Source organism: Anopheles moucheti, chromosome X (genome assembly GCF_943734755.1).
Source record: "Anopheles moucheti chromosome X, idAnoMoucSN_F20_07, whole genome shotgun sequence".
Taxonomy (NCBI): Eukaryota; Metazoa; Arthropoda; class Insecta; order Diptera; family Culicidae; genus Anopheles; species Anopheles moucheti.
Window position 1 is genome coordinate 4895176 of NC_069142.1, and position 19124 is coordinate 4914299.

Below are 19124 nucleotides of genomic sequence, written 5' to 3' on the forward strand. Positions count from 1 at the left end.
TCATCTCAACGTAGCGTTCCAAATACCTTGGAAAGAGACTTTAAAGAAATTTCTACTCCATATTTGTATCTTGTATCAAGAAATTCGTTCAAAACTGCACGAAAATCGTAAACATGAACTAGATATGCGCACTATATTGTAATTCTAATCGACCACCCTGTACTCCAAAAAAAATGAAATACCACAAATCCTCAATAAAGTCTAAGAAAAATTCTACTTCTTCGTAACGATTGCAACTTGTTCAGTGCGCATATACACCTTGTTTTTTTTTCTTTCTTTCCACTATTTATTATCAATCATGCACTGACAGCACGTTCTCCAGCAGCACCCCGCGGGCTCATTGGGGTTTATTCATCAACATAAATCCATACCTTTCATTCCTACCCCCAAAACGGGGAGAAATAGATCAGAGTGAGTGTGAGCGTGTGTGTGTAAGTGTATGGTAGCATTTTTGCGGGCGAATCAAACAGATTAAAGGAGCGCAGCGAGCGTGGTGGAAACGAAGTGGAAGTGAAGAGGCGTGGTACGAGGTACAAAATATGCTGACAGTGCCATATCATTTGACTGCTGTCAACCCCCCCGTTTCTGATAGATCCATGACACATACACACACCCCGGGGGCGATGTGGTAGGGTGTGTGCAACAGGGTGGTGTGGTCGCGCTGACGCGAGATTCTAAATAATTGGCCAGTATTCGAACCGCGAAACAGCAAACGTGTGTGTTGGTGGGTCACAGCGCGTGCCGAGCTCCGGGAATTATGGCGACACTCGACGTCGAGGGTTTGCGTGCGCGGAATGGGGCTGGACAAGGGGCTTGGTTTCCGTTTCCAACCGAGTCGATTACAAATTGGCTCGGAGCGGATTTTATTTCCAACCCCTCGTCGATGCGGTATAGCACCAGCCCGGTGCAACGTTTGATCACTTGAACGCATGCGTATTTTTTAGAAGCGAAGCTTTAGCTCGCTAGATCTTCAACACTTGAACGTAACTGACGCGAGGCTTGCATTAAGAAGGAAGACAAACCTCCCGTAAGGAAGCTGCTCCTTTTTAAAACCTCGTACATACGCACGGTCGCTGGGAAACAGACAGGAAAGCAGCCGATATTAGTTTATTTCACACACAGCGCATGAAACGACGGCAAAAAAAACACACTCATAAACACAAAAATTACATTCCTTCACGCCCTGGCCAAGACGACGCAACCAGACGGAAATCATCGCGCCCAGGGTCTTCTATGCACCATTGACGAAGTTGACACACGGTTGGAGTTACGATTAACTGGTTGGTTTAATTTATGTCTAAAAGTGTCTCCCACTGCGCTACTTGCCGCGCGGGTTTTTCTTTTATTCTTTCACGCTCGAATATGTTCATCCACTGTTTCAGACGTTTATGTTTTTTTTTTGTGTGTGAAAAGAACAGCAAGAACACCCAAATAATTCCGACTTTCCGCGGAGAGCAAGATGTCAACAAGTTAAAAAAATCACACCGAAAAAAGCTGGAACGATAATTATCGTTCCCGTCCATCGCTTATCGGCTGTGGCCCTCCGCCCCCTTTTTCCTGCTCCTCTCCATAATGTTTGCTCGAAAAGAAAAATCCTTTTCCGAAACGCTCCCGACCCATCTACCCCCTGCGCGGTTCGTAATTGCATGGGAAAATCCTGGTCACGGCACCAAAACAACAAAAAAACACACACACCCAAGACAGATGACTTTTTACGGGTTCTTTTTGTATTTTTTTTTCCTTTCTTGCCTTCATGCCGACACATCACATCAAAGAGGGACAATTTTCCCAAGGAGGAGTACGTTCCCGCCCTCCCTTCTCCCCACCATCCCAACACCAAGAAGCACACGTACGCGTTACGCACAGTCGGAAAAATTCTCCGTTTCGGTGTTTTATTTTCGGGCTTCATGAAACCACCTCGAATGCCGGGTGAGCGCATCTTACGGATGCACTACCGTGTGCATTCACGCTCTCCATCATAGTGCTGTGATGATGCCTCGAAATCGGCGTGGCGGCGTCAATTGTAGATGGCGCAGATCTCTACATCCAGCGGAACACATTAAGCTCAAGAGCCATAAGGATGGAAAGGGGGGAGGGGGAGGTTGAGGAAGAGAAAGGAACTAAAAGTAAAAATAACAACGCGTATGCAGCCACCAACAGCAACAGGCAGACACGTGTGAGTGTATGCGTTTGCGGGATACGAGGGACAGTAATGTAACCGGAGCTCTTGCTCGTTAACAAGTGTGCTCGCGGAGGGGTATATTGGCCCTTTTTTTCGTGTGTATTTCTTTTCCTTTTTTTCTCCCCCGTATTCCACTAGAAACCATGCCCGATTGATCGGTCGCAGGTGGCGTGTGTAAAAGCGGATCGCTACTGGCAACAACATAGTTGCCGTTGTAAAGGGAACAGAAGCGTCAGAAGGGAACCACAAGGGCACATCTCATCATGCTACAATTGCAAACAGATGTGTCTGGTGTGTATCACCACCGTACACTATGGAATGTGTACAGTGTGAGAAAAAGCAAGGAATCCATAAACCACTATCAGTTCGCCACGATCGACAGTCAGAAACCAGCAATAAATTTGTTTTAAAGAATTGGTGCCGTGACCAGGATTCGAAGCCATTTTCATTCTGGCGCTTTTTTAAAAGTTGGTATGGTTCAGATTTCCTGCTTAAAACAAAAGAAAGTTTAGTGGAAAGGCTGAAAATTGAATAAAAACGCTTGGTGCCGTGACCAGGATACAACGATATTGACCATTTCAAGTAAGGGTGTTGTGGGCAATGTATTAAAAATCGCGCAACAGTAACGTCACACAAACACACAAATAAAGATATAAGAACAAAACAACCCCTAACCTCATTCAGCAATAAAAAGGACGACGAACGGGACATTCCGTTGATAAAATTCCCCATATTCCATCCGCATCACGCGCGTTACACTGTTCGTGGAACATGACACTCACACTCGTTCTAACTGGCAGTGTTTTTTTTTCTCTTTCATGCTCGCTCATGCCAAACCGCGTCCGTGCGCGTGTGTGAGTGACTTTCGATGGCACTGAAGGAAAAAGCAACCCCCGGGGCCCAACCACCTAACGGATCGAGAGCAGCATAGTAAATAAATTTCGTTTCGTCTTTCGCATCGCTCTCTTTCTCTTTCTCGCAATCTATCTGGCTATCTTCCTGTATATCTTTCTAGCAGCGAACAGCAAACGCGATTGGAAAGGAAACGACAGAAGCAAAAAAAATCATACAGGAACGCACTTTTGTTGCAGATTTTTTCGAACGTGGTTTTCACTATGCATTCGTAGTCAAAATGATTCACAGTGTGGTGTAAATTGCCAAAAAGTGCTTTCAGTATCGATGGGCGATCAGGGATCATCATAAGTACCTTCGTCCTTTTACCGTGTTTTCCTGTGTAGCAACGTCACAAACACACGCTCGCAGGAACGTTTTAAATCCTGTGTGTATATGTATATGTATCACTCGATTCGATGCTACCCAGCAGGAACCGTGTCCCCGTCCTGGGGCACTGTTATAGCGCTACGTATGAAATTATGTTGCTTGCCGGCAGCACGTACAGGAGAGGCAAAAGCCCAGCAGGCATACGATCGGTGTATAAAGGTTTTTATTCCACCCGAGTTTCCTCCATGCTGTTGACCGTATTTAAAAAGCTGCACTTCCATTCGATCGGCCGCCGCTCGGTGAGGACACATGGCGGAAAAATCTAAGAAGCGGGAACAGGAACAGGGAGAAACGAAACGACAAACAGCAATAACGCGGGACACACGGAGCATATGGGCCCGAATGTACGGTGCGGGGTGTTGCAAGCGAAGTCGGGAAGCCCGAAACACGACGCGAACGAACAGCTGAAAACAAACTCGTGGGAAAATGTCTCTCCGCCACTTGTTGGCATCAATCTGGATGAAATAAACGGACGACGGGGGTGACGGGGGTGCGCACCCGACGCAGGACGAAACCGACGAACGAAAGATGCGTGCGCTAGAGCGAGCAACCAAAGGGGGAAAAGGGAGAGGGAAAACGCGAGAGGGGGTGGCGCGCGCGCACGCACACACACACACAGGAGAGACAATTCCGAAACGGACGCCGCGATGGCGAAAGAGGGTTGAAGGGAGGGTTGAGAGAGAGAGAGAAAAAGAAATTGGTTGAAGCCGACTTCAACAAAGAGAGCAGCAACCCGGCGCGGCTAACCGGGGCCTTACGCAAAGTGAGTAAAAATAAAACCGATCTCGCCGGAAAACTCACACACTCATGCAGAGCATAAGGGTAGTGAATCAGGCGAATGGACGGAACAAAGCAGAATTAAGGGAAGAAGAAAAAAACAAACCCCTTACTGGCTGGGGCATCTCTCACCCATTACGTGCCGTGTTCCCGCAGGCGTAATCGAGCCTAAAAGAATGGTACGATCGAACGGTTTTGATGGCGAGGTTGCGCTAACACGAGGGGTTGTGGTGTTGTTGGAACACCGGAGCGCTAGGGAAAGGCACGTCAGTCCACAATCGAACACAGGCAGGGACGTGAACACGGGCAAAAGACCCACACACTGAAGCAGGAAATAATAATAGTTGGGTCTTACTGTAACCCCGTCGCATGGAACGCACGTCGAGGGGAAGGTGTTGCGGTGGATGATGAGAGAGAGGGAGAGAGAGAGAAAGAGAGAGAGAGAGAGCATACGCACACGCCAAAAAAGCCCACAATAGTACACAGACGCAGTTGAGGCCATAATGTGAAGTACGGGCGAAGGTCCCTAACTTCTGGATATTACTGATTGCTGTAACTCGAACTCCACACCAGGAAGAGAGCAAGAATTCTGAGGTAGAGTGAGAGAGAGCCGGGGACGTAGACGAGCGAGATGCAGAGATGCGAAGAAAAAAAAATGGTTGGAAAACATCCGTTAAGGACACGCAGCCAATGTCCCGGATGTCGGTAGTCTTCACGAGAAGCGACCACCGGAGGGGGGGGGAAGACTTCATCTGAGAGTCTGGGGGAAAATTTAGAAAGAATGTGCCACCGGGAGTTTTTTTGTTACACACAATCATCATGTCTCCTTGACATCTGAGTGGAAGAGAGGGAGAGAGAAAGCACGGATATTTGGCAGATGAAGAACTGTACCCCTCGGAGAGGCATTCGTTTTTGGGAAGGATCTTGATCTGGAAAGATCTTGAGGGCGAAAGAACGAATATCAACCTCACGAAATATTCCCATCCGTAGGCTGAAAAACTCGATGATGTGTGCGTGTTCTGTTCAGAGCAGCCTGTTATGCGCGGGCACGGTGAAGTACATGTCTCGAGGGTTTTTAATGGATGAGGTCGTACATCTGGACATTCATTTTTCCAAACAGAGCATGAAAAAAAAAACACATACTGTGAGCACACACCCCGGGGCCGTGTTATCTATGCGCACTATGAGGATGTGTCTGTGCTGTGGAGATCCACAGAATGTCAACTCGAACACCACCGAGGGTTTCCGGAGTACCTATCCCAAGGTCTGTTTTTTTTCCTCCCTTTCTTGAGAAATGATAGAGTAGCGGTGGCGTGCAATGTATAACCTTAAAACCCATTCCAGATGGACCAGTGCAAGTAGTCTTATATGGGTAGTCGGGGCTCTCGTATTCTGGTTTACACGTGTGTGAATAACCTCATAAATAACTTTCTCAAAACCAACGATCACACACACGAATACGAAAAAATGTCGCTTTAGAACCTTCAGCATTCGGAGTGCACCGCATCCGGTGTAAGGTTTGTCAACTCTGCGTCGTCTTCCCGAGTTCCAGAGGAACGAAAACCGGAGTGCGGCAAAGAAAGGAATAGGCAAAGCGTGAGAGAAAGAGATAATGGTCGAACGCAAGGGTGGTTTACCGTTAGCATCTGCCACTAGTACTTGAGAGTACTATCCCGAGTACACCAGGGTAGCACCTCATCTCCGGACCACTGTCATTACCCAATTTGGTTCGGTGTGAATGCGGCGTTCTACGTCCAGCACTCACATTTGTTGGGCTTCCCCACGTCGATGGATTCATCGGTGGGGGAGGGGGGCTGTAGCTCTGCCGACCAACCAACCCGACCGAGTGCTCCAGTTATGAGCCCGTACACTAACACCCGATTTGCATGGCCGCAGCAGCCTCCACTCCACGGCAGGGCAAGTGTCTAACAGGAGCTCCGTCAGATTCTTCCCAAAACATCTTAAAGCCAATGCGCGACGGAGGCCCTTACTGGGGCGGGGATGATGCACGATTTGCTTTCTAAAATATGTCGATCGACTTCACGACACGACAGCCAAAGCCTCTCCCCGCCATCGGTGGGAGAGTTGCCAACAGCATCCACCAGGCCTGATACAACTCCGGCAACACGTTCATTCTCACAGGGTGGCTCGATATGTAAACCGGTAGCTCGGGAGTGAGTGTGTGTTCGCTTGCTTTCTTCGGCCAATTTGTGGTTTCGCAAAGCCACGGCCAGTTCCGCGTCGATAGAGCAATAAAGCTCATCACCCGGGGGTTGCGAGACGGCCTAGGAATATCTTCGCGTTTTTCTGAACATGAAATTAAAATCTCATTTGCATTTTATTAAAAACTGTCATGCCGTTAGTTGGGCGACCTGCGAGCAGTAGCTGCAGTCGAGATGTCGCAACGAACCGTCGGGCGTATGGGTGTAGAATTTGTAGAGCCGCCACCCAGATGTTTAATGAGTGCGCTTCAATACACGCCACCTTCACCAAAATACACTACACAGGACACACATTCTAGTTCCGACCACTGAGGGGCCTCCCGACTGCGGTATAAGCTCCCCTATTTCGTGTCATGGCAAGGGTATCTTCCCCGCAAGCGAAGTGCCTTCGACTTTTAGATCTCTGCCGATCATCTTCATCAGCGGTGGCAGTCCGCTTTTCCCAGCCCTGGGTTCGCGCGAACTCGGTCGGTATTAATTACGTATAAATAAATTGTAATTTAATTTACTTTCCAGCCCCCCCCCCTTTTCTTCCCATCTCGTGCTCCATTTCTGCTAGAGCCCTGGGCGCTGGGGTTGAGAACGGGGAAGTTGTGTTTTTTTCTGTTCGCCTGCCGTGGAGCATTCTCATCTCATCGCGGTGGCGCGGCAACCGATCGATCGCGGGCAGAGAAGCACGCGGAGTGTACACACTGGAACCACCCTGCACGCGGACCGTGTGCCCCTCTCCACGAAGGAAAGCGAAGAGTGTCATGGGAACTGAGTACGACCAGCCCAGCGCTGCCTTTACGCCGAGCAGGTCGAGCGTGACCGGGAACTACATAGACGTGCGCGCACCGAGCGTCTGCGCTAGTGAGCGTGGAACGTGGAGCTGATACACTCTCTATACAACCCCGGTTGTCCCAGAGCTCCACGAAACCTGCCGGAACTAGCTGGAAGGGCGGGCGAGTTCGGTGCAGTTGAAGGGAGATCTAGATGGATGTTTTGCGCTCGGAGCGATTCATCCAATTATGGTAATTAATTAACGTGAACGTAGCAGTTGCAAGTACTGGAAAGCTCACCAGACATCCTACGGACAGCGCCACCCGTTCCAAAGACCTGATAGATTTTCACCTTCCCCACGTTTGGAACCGTTTTGGATCCTCCTTTCACGTAGAATATACCACATAGGGGAGTGGGCCCAAAGTAGACAACTCCTCTGTGATTAGTATGATCAAGAATTAGCTACTCTAGGCAGTATCTCAAAACATGAAGATGACTTCCCTCAATAACATTCCCTCAGACCATTCTTTCAGCTCATATGACATACAGCACAAGAAACTATCGCGTGAGGAGCCCCACTGTGCATCAGATTTATTGGAGACTTCATGTCTATAATCACTCTTGTTGCAACTCTTGCTGTAGCGCTTATCACCACAAGACCTAGTAAAGCGGGTCACAAAGCGTGTCTTGGCTAATTCCCCGAAAATAACAACGTGCATGTCTAGAAAACAAAACACGTCCATTCATGTCCATTCCGCAGTACGCTGGAATAGTGTCTGGGGCGTAAGAACTGGTAGGCGCTCTTATCGCCCTACTACCGGAGTCGACGTCAGTGCTCACTGAGTAGTCTGAGAAACCATTCACATGCGGATGCGGTTAGCCACACAATGTCGGTTAGTAGTGCCGGGCCGTGCATTGCAACCACAGTCAGTACCTTACCACGATTAGCATCAAGCGTTAGCCACCCAATCCTTAGACGACCCCCGGGGGAGGAATAACTTTTTTCACACGCGATAACAGCCACCAGCAAACGCCATCACAGCCGGCAAAAGACATCGTTTGTCCAATTTTTCGCTTATTATTATCATTATTTCTTTGCCTCCTCCCCTCCCTGTGACCGGAACAGAATCGGATCGGGTGCGCAAGATTAGGCTCTATCGTTCGGAAAGTCGTTTGCGGGCTAACATCGCCTGCTGCGACACGATAAATCCTGCTGCATGCAGCGAGAGGACCACGCTTCACACTACCCCGTGATAAGTCTCCGGGGATGTGGCCCAGCAGTGCGACCGTGCTGCTTATCAGTTTCGCACGCCCACGAACCACCGAACCGCCGGGGATATGACCCTGACCGTACCATCTTTCAACGGCCCCGAGCAGTACTCCGACGTACGAGCATCTCGCCCGGGCACTGGTTCGAAAGGGCTTTCCAGTGTACCACACGAGGCAGATAAGACCTCAGCAAGTGTTCGTCCAACCTCAGAGAACCGCACCACCACCGCATCATCCAATACGTCCAGACATCTTGGAATCCCAATTGATTGACGTTCGACGGCGAAGCTGTCACCAACGCGTATGGCGCCCCGCGACAGCACGATGACCCAGGCGGCTGACCCAAAACCATCGCCATCGGCGCGGCAGGCGATACATCATTGGGAATCATTGAACTAATTGAATTCTTCCCTCCCGGCACGACCGGCACTGCCATCAATTGACCGTACCCGCGAACGATCGGCAGCAAAATTCGATTGTCCCGGGTCAGTGCTTAATATAGCGCGAGTTCACTTGGATCTCCACTCCCATTCGCCTGGTCGCGGTGCAGTGCAGCCAACAATTGACACCGTTGTGTGTCGCACCGAAAGCCGTCTAAAAACGTTTCGTGTACGGCTTCGTAGCGGGGTAGGGCAGAGTTGTAATGATTTAATTTATCGCACAGCACCAAACGCTGGGCCAATGTGCATTGCCAAAAACCTGACTGCGTTTGAATTCAAAATTCAAATTGTGCTCTAGATTGGGTGCTTTATATTCATGTTGTCACGACCACAACAAACGTAACACGTTTGCATTGTGGTGGAACCGTTTACGGGGGTGTTTTGCCTTTTTTTCACACAAATATCTTCATCCCTTAGCTTGTTCTCCCTCTCTCCTACATAAGAATTAGGCGAAAATCCATTACTGTTTTATTACCCTTGGGGTTGTTTTTCCTTTATGTTTCTATCTAATGACAGCGAACAGAGGCGGCACCGATTTGCATATCAATCGGAAAACACTTTCTTCTCGCGGTGCCTGCTGCGTCTCCTATATTCTCTTCTAGGGTTCGGTATCTTAAATTTTGCAACAGATTGATTCTCGCCAGCAGACCACTCTCCAACCAACAAACCCTCCCCTCGGGCCCGCGTAGATGTCGTGCTAGAATATCATCTACGCTGAGTGTTCACAGCAACCTATTCTCACCGATTTATGGTGGAAGGGTGATGCAAACCTCTCCTAGGGGCAGCAAGTGAGCTTACATAAGCCAATCTAAAAGCGCTCCACACTAGACATTCCCAGCGTCTACAACGGAACATTCGCAACCCCGAACGCTGGGTGTCACATTTTGGGAGCATCTCTTTCACCCAATTGTGTGAGGAGGTCGCACAATCAGGGCCCCGGAGGTACGAGAATTAATTACAATCTAATTTACTATTGGTACAACCATCCAATTACCACCCCTGAGCGTAGGTGTGGTATTGCAACACCTCGAAACTTCCTTGGTGCGGTACATATCAAATCATGTCTAATTTTAATTGACCCTGCCACTAGCCTCCTCCGCACATCTCACAACAGGACAACAAGCGACAATTGACAGACAAAACCCCCAAAAAAAACAACCCTCCGCAATTCATCTAAAATACAAAACTCTCTACCATCGCTACCAGTAATTTCCTCACTAGAGGGGGGTAGTGTGTTGCACACCCAATTTGCACATTCAGGTGACCACGCACACGCGAGATTGCGCAAGGGCGCCTAATAATAATAGCGCCAACCCTTGTGTGTGCGGCAGGTGATGCCATACAACAACAACCGAAAAAAGTTGAAAAACCTCCAAACAACATATTCACCGTTACAACTTCGCGGGCGCAATTGGGGTTCATTTTGCTCAGGTTTTTTTTTTGTTGTCGTTGGTACACTAGGTACGGTTGATGCAGTTCCCAACACTGTGTGTACCACACTACACCATCACCGGTTAATTCCCCCCCTTCACAAGCGCACCGAAAATCTCGTGCGAATTCAGTACATAAAGAAGGGAGGAGGAGAAACAAAAAAAAACAACGACCATGATCACCTGAATTTGGTGTTTCTCATACGCCTCAATTGGCTAGGAGGCTAGCCCAGCGCGGCATCATAAACCACCTCCAGTGCACCGGTACTCTCAACACGCTGCACCACGCGAGGACGGTGACAGGCGCTGGAGAAATGCGAATGGCGTTGCGGGAGGTTGAGCAAACGCGCGGTGTTGCTGCATTTACGTTATTTTTAGTGCGACTCCAAACACTAAAACTTATGCAAGGGATACCGTTTTGGCAGAAATTATGTCACTATGCCGGAGATCTCGGAGATCTCTCGAACTCGTGTAGAGATAAAGAGTTGAGCGAAATTGACTTCAAGATATTTGATACTTTGCTGTATACAGGAAGTTGTACTGATACTGATAAGCATGTGATCTAAGCCTTTAACTCGAAGACTCTAAGACTTGAATGCTATAATACTTATAATACACCAAGGCTCTAAGACTGTAAGGTTCTGAGACTCCAAGGCTCTAAAGCTCTGAGACTCTAAGGCTCTAAAGCTCTAAGGCTCTAAGGCTCTAAGGCTCTTAGGCTCTTAGGCTTTTAGGCTCTAAGGCTCAAGGACTCTAAGAGATCCATGTAAAACACGTCACCCAACTATAACAAATCGATCTCGAATCTCCGAGACATCTTGCAACAAAAGAACTCCTCATGATGCAAACATTTCGGAGCAGCTTCGGCAACTCTTCGCGCGCTCTCAGTCACAATCACCCAATCATACAGAAATTAGTCACATTGAAGCGACTCTCTGGAATCATGCCCGGAACACGCACTTCACTTCTGGATGAAGTATTCATTAGCGGCGTTTGGAGTCGGCAAAAGACAAAAAGGACTTCTTCGGTGGAAGAGAAAAAAAAACAGGCAGCATCAACCGAAACAAATGACAGATGTTGAAAACCACCTTATCCACCCGCAAATCGTGCTAATGAGAACACCCAACCAATACCCCGGTTCTGTTACACGGTTCGGCACGTTACAATACTACCAGCTTTACCAGCGGCACACTCTGAAGCGCACTGAACCGATGTCGCGACCGTGTGTTTGTACTGTTTATTAGCAACCACGCGCGACATACTCCCGGGGAATGGTGGCCTGCAGCGAGCGTCGTGGTTATTGATATGGAAATGTTGCCCCCCAACAACAAAAAAAAACTCTCACCCGGAACACATTGCGCTTCCCGGGTGGTGTAACTGCTACTGCAGTAGCATTCGCACCGTGCCACAAACAAATGTATCCCCAAACGTCTGCCGGACACTATAGCGGTTCGAGGGTAAGGGTAGCGTACACCTATATGTCGACTCTCCTGAACGCCCCAAATATGACGCCCAACATCCAAGCGCGTTGGTCAAACATTGTATACCGGACCGCCTTCTTGCCGCGAGGAAGAAGGTGTCGCCCCGTGTCCGGCGACTTGTCAAACAAAAGCTTTATTAACGTGTAAATAAACGGCCGTGCAACACGCGCATCACACACCGTACATCATTCATGGCCCGGGGGGTGGGGAATGTTCTTGGGCAAACAGCACCTTGCGCGGGACTCGTTTGCTCATCCCGTTCGTTCCATTTCCTTCACGCGGCACCGGGAATGAAACAATTTCATTCATTCGCTTTCAATTAGCGAGCGGGCGCGGCAGGATGACCCCACACCCTGCTGGAGTTTCGATGAGCGGCAGTAAACAGGAAAAGGGAATAGCTATGTTTGACTTTCTCAGCGGGGCTGAACGTAAAATTCTTGGTAGGATTTTATCTTGCCTCACCCTCGATCAGCTAGAGGAGGGAGGGAGCTAATGCTCTTCCACGGCTAGACATGGAAGACCTCATGTCCAAGCGGGCGCTGGGATAGTTTTCAAATCGTACACGCTCAAAGTAGCTGAAGGCATCAAGAATAACATTCATGATCCACCAAACATCATGTTCCAAGAATACCATTCTATTCGGCGAAGATCTCGCGAATAGCCGAAGATGTCAGGAACTTTTGCGAGACTCTCATCACCTTACTAAGAAAAAAAACAAACAAACAAATGATATCCAACAACTTCATCGCCCATCATTAAGACACCAGGCCTGCAAAATGTGCAGCGTAGAACGCGAGACATAATCCTTTCAATGCGACACCTAACGACGCGACATTAGACGACCCAACGACTTTCTCAAACAAAAAAAAAAGGGAAACATCCATACCCATCCGACCGAACGTAAAGTGTTTGCACGTTTTTCTACCGCTAGACATCTAACACTCACCAACAGTGTAACGGAAAAGGGGTTGCGCTTCGCGCGTAAAGGCATCATATACATATATATCTCGTGTCTTGTGACACCCGAGCGTATGTGTCAACTGAAACGGGCGAGTACGCGTTATGTTGTACGTGCTAAACCGAAAGGGACTTCACCGCCTCGCGCCGTCCGTAACACTGCTTTGCCACGCGGATGACATGCAAAGGAAGGCTAGAAGGAGGGTACACCATCCGAACACATGGTCGACATCCGGCTGGCCGGTCTCCTACAAAGCGTGAGGCCCCCACTTGTTGCATGCAGTTAGGGAGCGGAGCGCGATGTTGGTGTTGGTGGGTGCATAAAAATAAATACAAATTAAGCGAACTTCGGCATCGTCTCGCAGGCCCTGCTGCGGGGTTAATATATCGTTCATGACCGAAAAGCGTCCAAAACGGCGTTTATTGAACTGTTGACTACCAACACCAATTTCAGACCCGTGTGTATAGGTGCCTTTTTTTGTTAAATAGAAGATGTGTGTTTATTTGAACACTTTTTAATATAGAAAATGTTTTGCTTATTCTTCACGACGTAGTACTATGTTTTATGTTCACTTCGGCAAGAACATTTACTTTATTGGCGCAACATATGGTGGTAAAGCGTTAAGGGTGGAGGTACGACCTAAGAATGTTTGGCTGCGTAGCTCACAACACACCAAACAATCAGGCACATTTATTATCTTCCTCCATGGTGGTGGTGCATATGGTGAGGGCCCGCATCCATGCACCGACTTCTCCTTTATCAGGTTGCACTTCCCACCACCTGCGGACTCTGGCCTTGCCAACGCTTTGGCACCAACTGCACATAACCGCCACACACCACCTAACGATAGGGGACACACACACATACACACACACAAACACAATTGTATGTAAATTCCCAATCGGATTTGGAAGAAACTTTTTGAAAACATTTTCAAAAACCTCAAGAACGGAGCGCTTGGGACGCGTTCCGACCACTCAGGCACACGACCGGGCAAGTCGCGCGCGTCCAAAACGCAAACATAGCCGTGCAAAATAATCATCAAAGAGTCATAAAAAATAGGCGCGCTCGCGCACTTTTTTTTTTTTTTGTTGTTCACTCCTCTTCCTTCTTATCACATTCCCCCAGAAGTAGTTGCAGCTCGTGTACCACACAGCAAAATAATATCGAACCTTGCGTAGCACCCTATGTAATTTACCGCGAAGGGTCACCGCGGTAACGGTCGCAGAAAGCATGGAAAAAAATGATGAAAACCACATTACGGAGTAACGCTGGGTACTCCCGATAAGACGCGGTGTGGCGTGCATCCATCAGCTTACGCCTATTTGCGTGCGCACATCGCGCCCATAAAACGGAAGATATTGATGGCGTCGTGATCGTCACCCCTCCCTTTATTTTTGTTTATTTTCGGCTTTTTTTTTTCTTTCTCTGTCCTTACCCTTAGTAGCGGTGCTTGCATACGCTGGACAGGCTACAGTGAAGAGGATCCATCAAGTCGTTTCTACGACAGCTACGCAAACAGAGTGTTATTTTTTATTTCCAAGTTGGTACGGTGACTTTGAAGCGGAAGCGAAGCGAGTCCACGAATGTGTGGTAACGGTTAAAGAACGGTTGTGCTTTTTGACTATATTTTTGACATTTGGGTGCAACTGCTTGGTGTTGTGTTTGTAGGAATATTATGTCATTGGAAGCAAGAATCGAGTCTCAAAAAAGTCATTAATTTCGGAAGAATCACATATCTCTGAAGATGAATGACTTTCAATAGATATACGCCTCTCTAAAGATCTCTCTCTCTCCTTCTCTCTCTGTCTCTCGTTTTACATTTCGTAAGCTCGGAAGATTAATATCGCTGAAGATCTCTGAAGTTCTGAATTCCTGAAGAGCTCTGAATTTCTGAAGATCTTTGAATTTCTGAAGAATTCGGAAGAATTCTGAACATCTGAAAATTTCTGAAGACATCTGAATTTCTGAAGACATTTGAAAAGATATTCTGTTGGCTAAAGACATTTTGGAGTTTCTCGAATCTCCAAAGATTTGCCAATTCTTACCAAGTTCATAATATTATCAAAGTTTATTCTTCATCTTCTGCCATACAGATCTGCATACACGCTATGGATGTCTTCTCAAGTACCGGTAGCCTTCGATTGCTAACATTGCTTTATCGGAAATCTTCATAACAGAGCTTCAAAGATAATTCCTCGGTTTAAGGTTTAATGCCGCGTTTCACTTAACCCTAGTATTGTTTCTTATTCAAACGCGATGGATCGCGTGTGACCGCCTAGTATATGTCATGGGAATGACACCAAACAACCCATGCAGTCACCCGGACGTGTAGTCACCAGAGCTTAATGCGTGAGGTATTCACCACGATGTCACCACGAGGCTATTTAATGATCTCCATCAGCACCCGCTCACTTTTCCACACTCACCACCCCCTCCCTAACCACCCCAAACTTCACCACCCTGTTTGCATCCTAGTTTAGATTGATTGGAAATCTGCCCGATCGGTCGATCCGATCCGGCCAGAAAGCGGTTTGATTTTTCCCAGCGGTCGCGTGGCTGGGTTGGCAATCCCATTTTCCCACCCACTCGACAACAACCTGACGGTCGGGCGACCTGCACTGTTCGCCAAAAAGGTGGAAAGCAATTAAAATGCTTCCAAAACGTTGATTAAAATTTCCCCTCCTAGCTAGCGCAGCGCAACGCTTCCCCTTTCGAAAATCTCATCCCTTTTTTTTTGCGGTGAGTGGAATAAATAGCAACCATAAAAACAAAATCTGTCAGTCCTCCCCCCATCAACCCCGGCGGCAATGGCGAATAGGTAAGCGAAGAAAAAAAAAAGTTCATCAAAATGTCATCTTTTACGCGCTGCTTTTTTTTTGTGTGTTGTGCTTTTGCTTTTTGGGATCAACAACTATTCGGCATTTCGGTCAACTCCGCTGCAGCGATTTCGGGCGAAAGGGAAGCCATCGGTCGACCCGTGCGCGCCAACAAAACCCCCCGATTCCCACCTAGGGTAGGGGTGACACAGTGCGGGCAAAAAAGGGCCAAGCGGATGGTTGCGCGGTTGGCTTCAAAGAGAAAGGAGGCATGGGATGAAACGCTGTATTAAACCACTTGAACGATGACTTTGGACATTTCTGTCCGCTGCCTGCTGTTGTCATGTGCCGCCCAACGAACACTCATGTGTGCGTGATTGGCCCCCTTCACCCTTCTGTTGTCCGCCGGCCCTCCGCAATGGGAGGGAGTTTTATCCAATCTTCAACAAAAAAATTGTTGTGGGATCGAATTTTAATCGATCGAACTCGAATGGAACGCATTACGCTGTTTTTTTTTTCTTCTTTTGCTCGTTTTCATTCACCAGGGTTGGGGATGTTTTTTTTGTTGTAGTTGTTATTGCTTCACCCAAACTAGGCCTCCACTTGCATTAAAATTGCCCCGTCTGACCAACCTCAACCTTCCAAAACTGCGCTCTTCCCTTCTGTTGCCGTCACCGTCAGACAGTGCGTAACATGATTGTAAGGCTACTTTAAAATAATACGAAAAAGTCACTAGAATCGCGAGTTAAGACTCTCAAAAGAGTCATGACTTTCTGTAGATTAATGAATCACTTGATGATTCACGAGTTTTGGAAGACTCATTCAATTTTAAAGATCGACGAATTTATGGAGATTCTGCATAGTTGTCCACGAAATTCGGAAGATTGTGTAGATGCGCCTTATTCTGAAGATTCAGGAGTTTTGATTCTGAAGAGCAATTAATTTTTAAAAAGGGAATTTTTTCCTATTACTCAAGAATTTCTCCTGCTCCTGCTGAACTTTAAAACAAAACATTTAAGTATTTTTCCAATAAACTGTCGCATGAGCATACTACGAACTGTACTAGCTTGTTAAAAGAGAATCGAATGAGGTTTGCCCAAAAAATAGCATAAAATGAAAAACCGGTTGACATTTTCCAGCCGGTTGAATGGACGAGAGTTACCCCCAAAAATTTCGTTTAATTATCAATTTACAAGTTAAGAAAAAAATAAACATCCGCACACATCGGCATTGGGTGAAGTACCAATTTTTCCCGCACGGTTTTCGAGATGGGAACTGCAAGCAGCCCCACTAAACATTCGCCTTTTTCCCAGACCTTGTGGGGGAGGAGGTAGGCAAGAAAAGAGGGGAGGAAACAAATTGGCTGCTTCAAAATGGATCAAAACTCCCGTGGTTTGACCAAACGACCAAAAAAAAACCACAACTTCAACCCCTAAACACCCACCCCCAATCAATCCCCTCACCCCCTTTACCATCGGTAACTTCATTTTATGGCCAATTTTTTTTTCTTTCTTGCGCCTGCCACTGCAATCGCATCTGGTTCATCTCGTTCGCACCGATCGCGACATCTCGATGCCACCTTCTATTTTCCCACCCTACCCCGTCCCACTCTCACCCCACCCGAAAACCCAAACCCAATGTTTTGACGTTGACAATTTATCGCCCAACCGTTTCCCTGGACATTTCTGTTAGCGATCTTTACCTTTTTGTTCGGTTTATGTGCGGATTATTAATTTGTTCGACGCCAAACATTTTCATTTTGATTTTTTATTTGTTTTCGGTGAATTTTTATACATTTTTTTTAATTGACTCCGTTTTATTGTGGCAATGTTTGTTTTGTTCGCTTTACCATTCCAAGCCCCGGTACACAGTTTCCTCTTCGTGAATTATGATACCGAGAAGGTTATTAGAACGGAGGGCAAACGGGAAGCAAATCAATTTTCAACAAGGACGCATAAATTCCTTCCAGGAGTACAAGCAGAAAATGAGCCAACAGGATCGTAAAAGCTCGGAGCTGGCGTAAGCGATCGTAAAAAGCATCAAAAGGGTTGTAAAAAACTAAAAATTAAACATCAACAGCATCCCAGCCAGGGGTTGGCAAGGGAAAGCAAAGAAGCGAATCTCTTCCTTTTTTCTGCATCCTATGTCTCATTCACTCTCCCAGCCCAACGTTAACTGCAAACCACTCTATAAAATAAACATTAAAAATCTGTTTCCATTTCGAGGATCTTCAACCCCCCCGAGGGGGACGAAGCATAAAATTGTAATGAAGAAAACGAAAATAGGGAAGAGGAGGTGGGGGGATGGGGGGGGGGGGGGGATGCGAGAGCGCGGTGTAGAAACAACAACCAGCAATAAAAAAAAGTATCATAATTGCAGACGGGGAGAGAACGAAAATAAGAAGGAAGCACGAGAACGGACCATAGAAGGAAGGCGCATTAGTCTTTTCCAGCCCGTCTTCAGGAGGATCGCGTGAAGCGGTGTGAAGCAGGCTGCAGATGCGACCTGAAGCCGATGAAGCGTTCGCGATATGGGATGAGAAGGCGCAAGAACAAAGAACAACATCGTCCGGCACTCCCGGCGCAAAGGAGCCTTTGCCCAAGAACCCCCCCATTTCCAGGGAGGGGGAGGGATGGTGCGAAGGAGCGGAGTTGATTGGAGCAGCGAAAGAAAGAAGAACATTGAAAGCAAACCGAACTGGATACGAGATGCCCAGCATCCCATTGCAAACAACCAAACACGAGCATTGCGCGCAATAGCTTTTATGCTGCTGGGCAAGAAAGAGATGGACCATCGCGAGAAAGCCACTATAGATATGTGTGTGGGTAATTTTGTGTTGCTGTGTGCAATAAGACGAATAAATACGAATCGAAAACCAAATCCAAAAATGCTAGCTAAAGCGAAAGGGAATAAAACACTTTACAGCAACAACATCAACAACATCAACAACAACAGCAGGGAAAACAGAAAGAGAACGAACACACGAATACATTGTGGGGCGTTCAGGGTAAGAAGGAAAAGAAATGTGAAGCTAGTGGAGAGTGGAATCCAAAATCCAACCCCGACACCCCACCCCAAAGTGGGTGGTGAAGGGTGGAAAATTTTGGGAGCCAAAGTGGAGTGGAGCGAAAGATTGCTCCTTTTCGAATGGGTGTGTGTGTGTGTGTGTGTGAGTGAGAAAAAAAACCACGATCGAAAAACGGGAAGTCGCTGCGTCACCGTGTAATGATGACTTGGGCGCTATCTCTCTCCCTCTCTCGCTCTCCGTCTCTGCATGATCATGTTGCGCATATGTGTGTGAGTGTTTTTTTTTTAATATAAAATATTTTATTTCTTCTCATCATAATCCGGTATCGGTATTTGCGCGAGCGAGCAAGAGAAGATTTGTTGTTGTTGTTGTTGTTGTACAACCCCACCTCCTTCCACCCCACATCCCCTGCAAACCCACCCCACATATGGTACCATCGTGTTTCGGTACGAGGAGCGTTGACCAGACTGGAAGC

The 19124-nt window shown here is 47.5% G+C and overlaps 1 protein-coding gene across 1 annotated transcript in view; it reads right to left on the bottom strand.

Annotated features, from left to right (window-relative positions):
• The window catches only part of LOC128306371 (neurogenic locus Notch protein), a 71395-nt gene that overhangs the window by 42975 nt on the left and 9296 nt on the right, over window positions 1-19124 (bottom strand). The gene's annotated exons all lie outside the window — the stretch shown is intronic.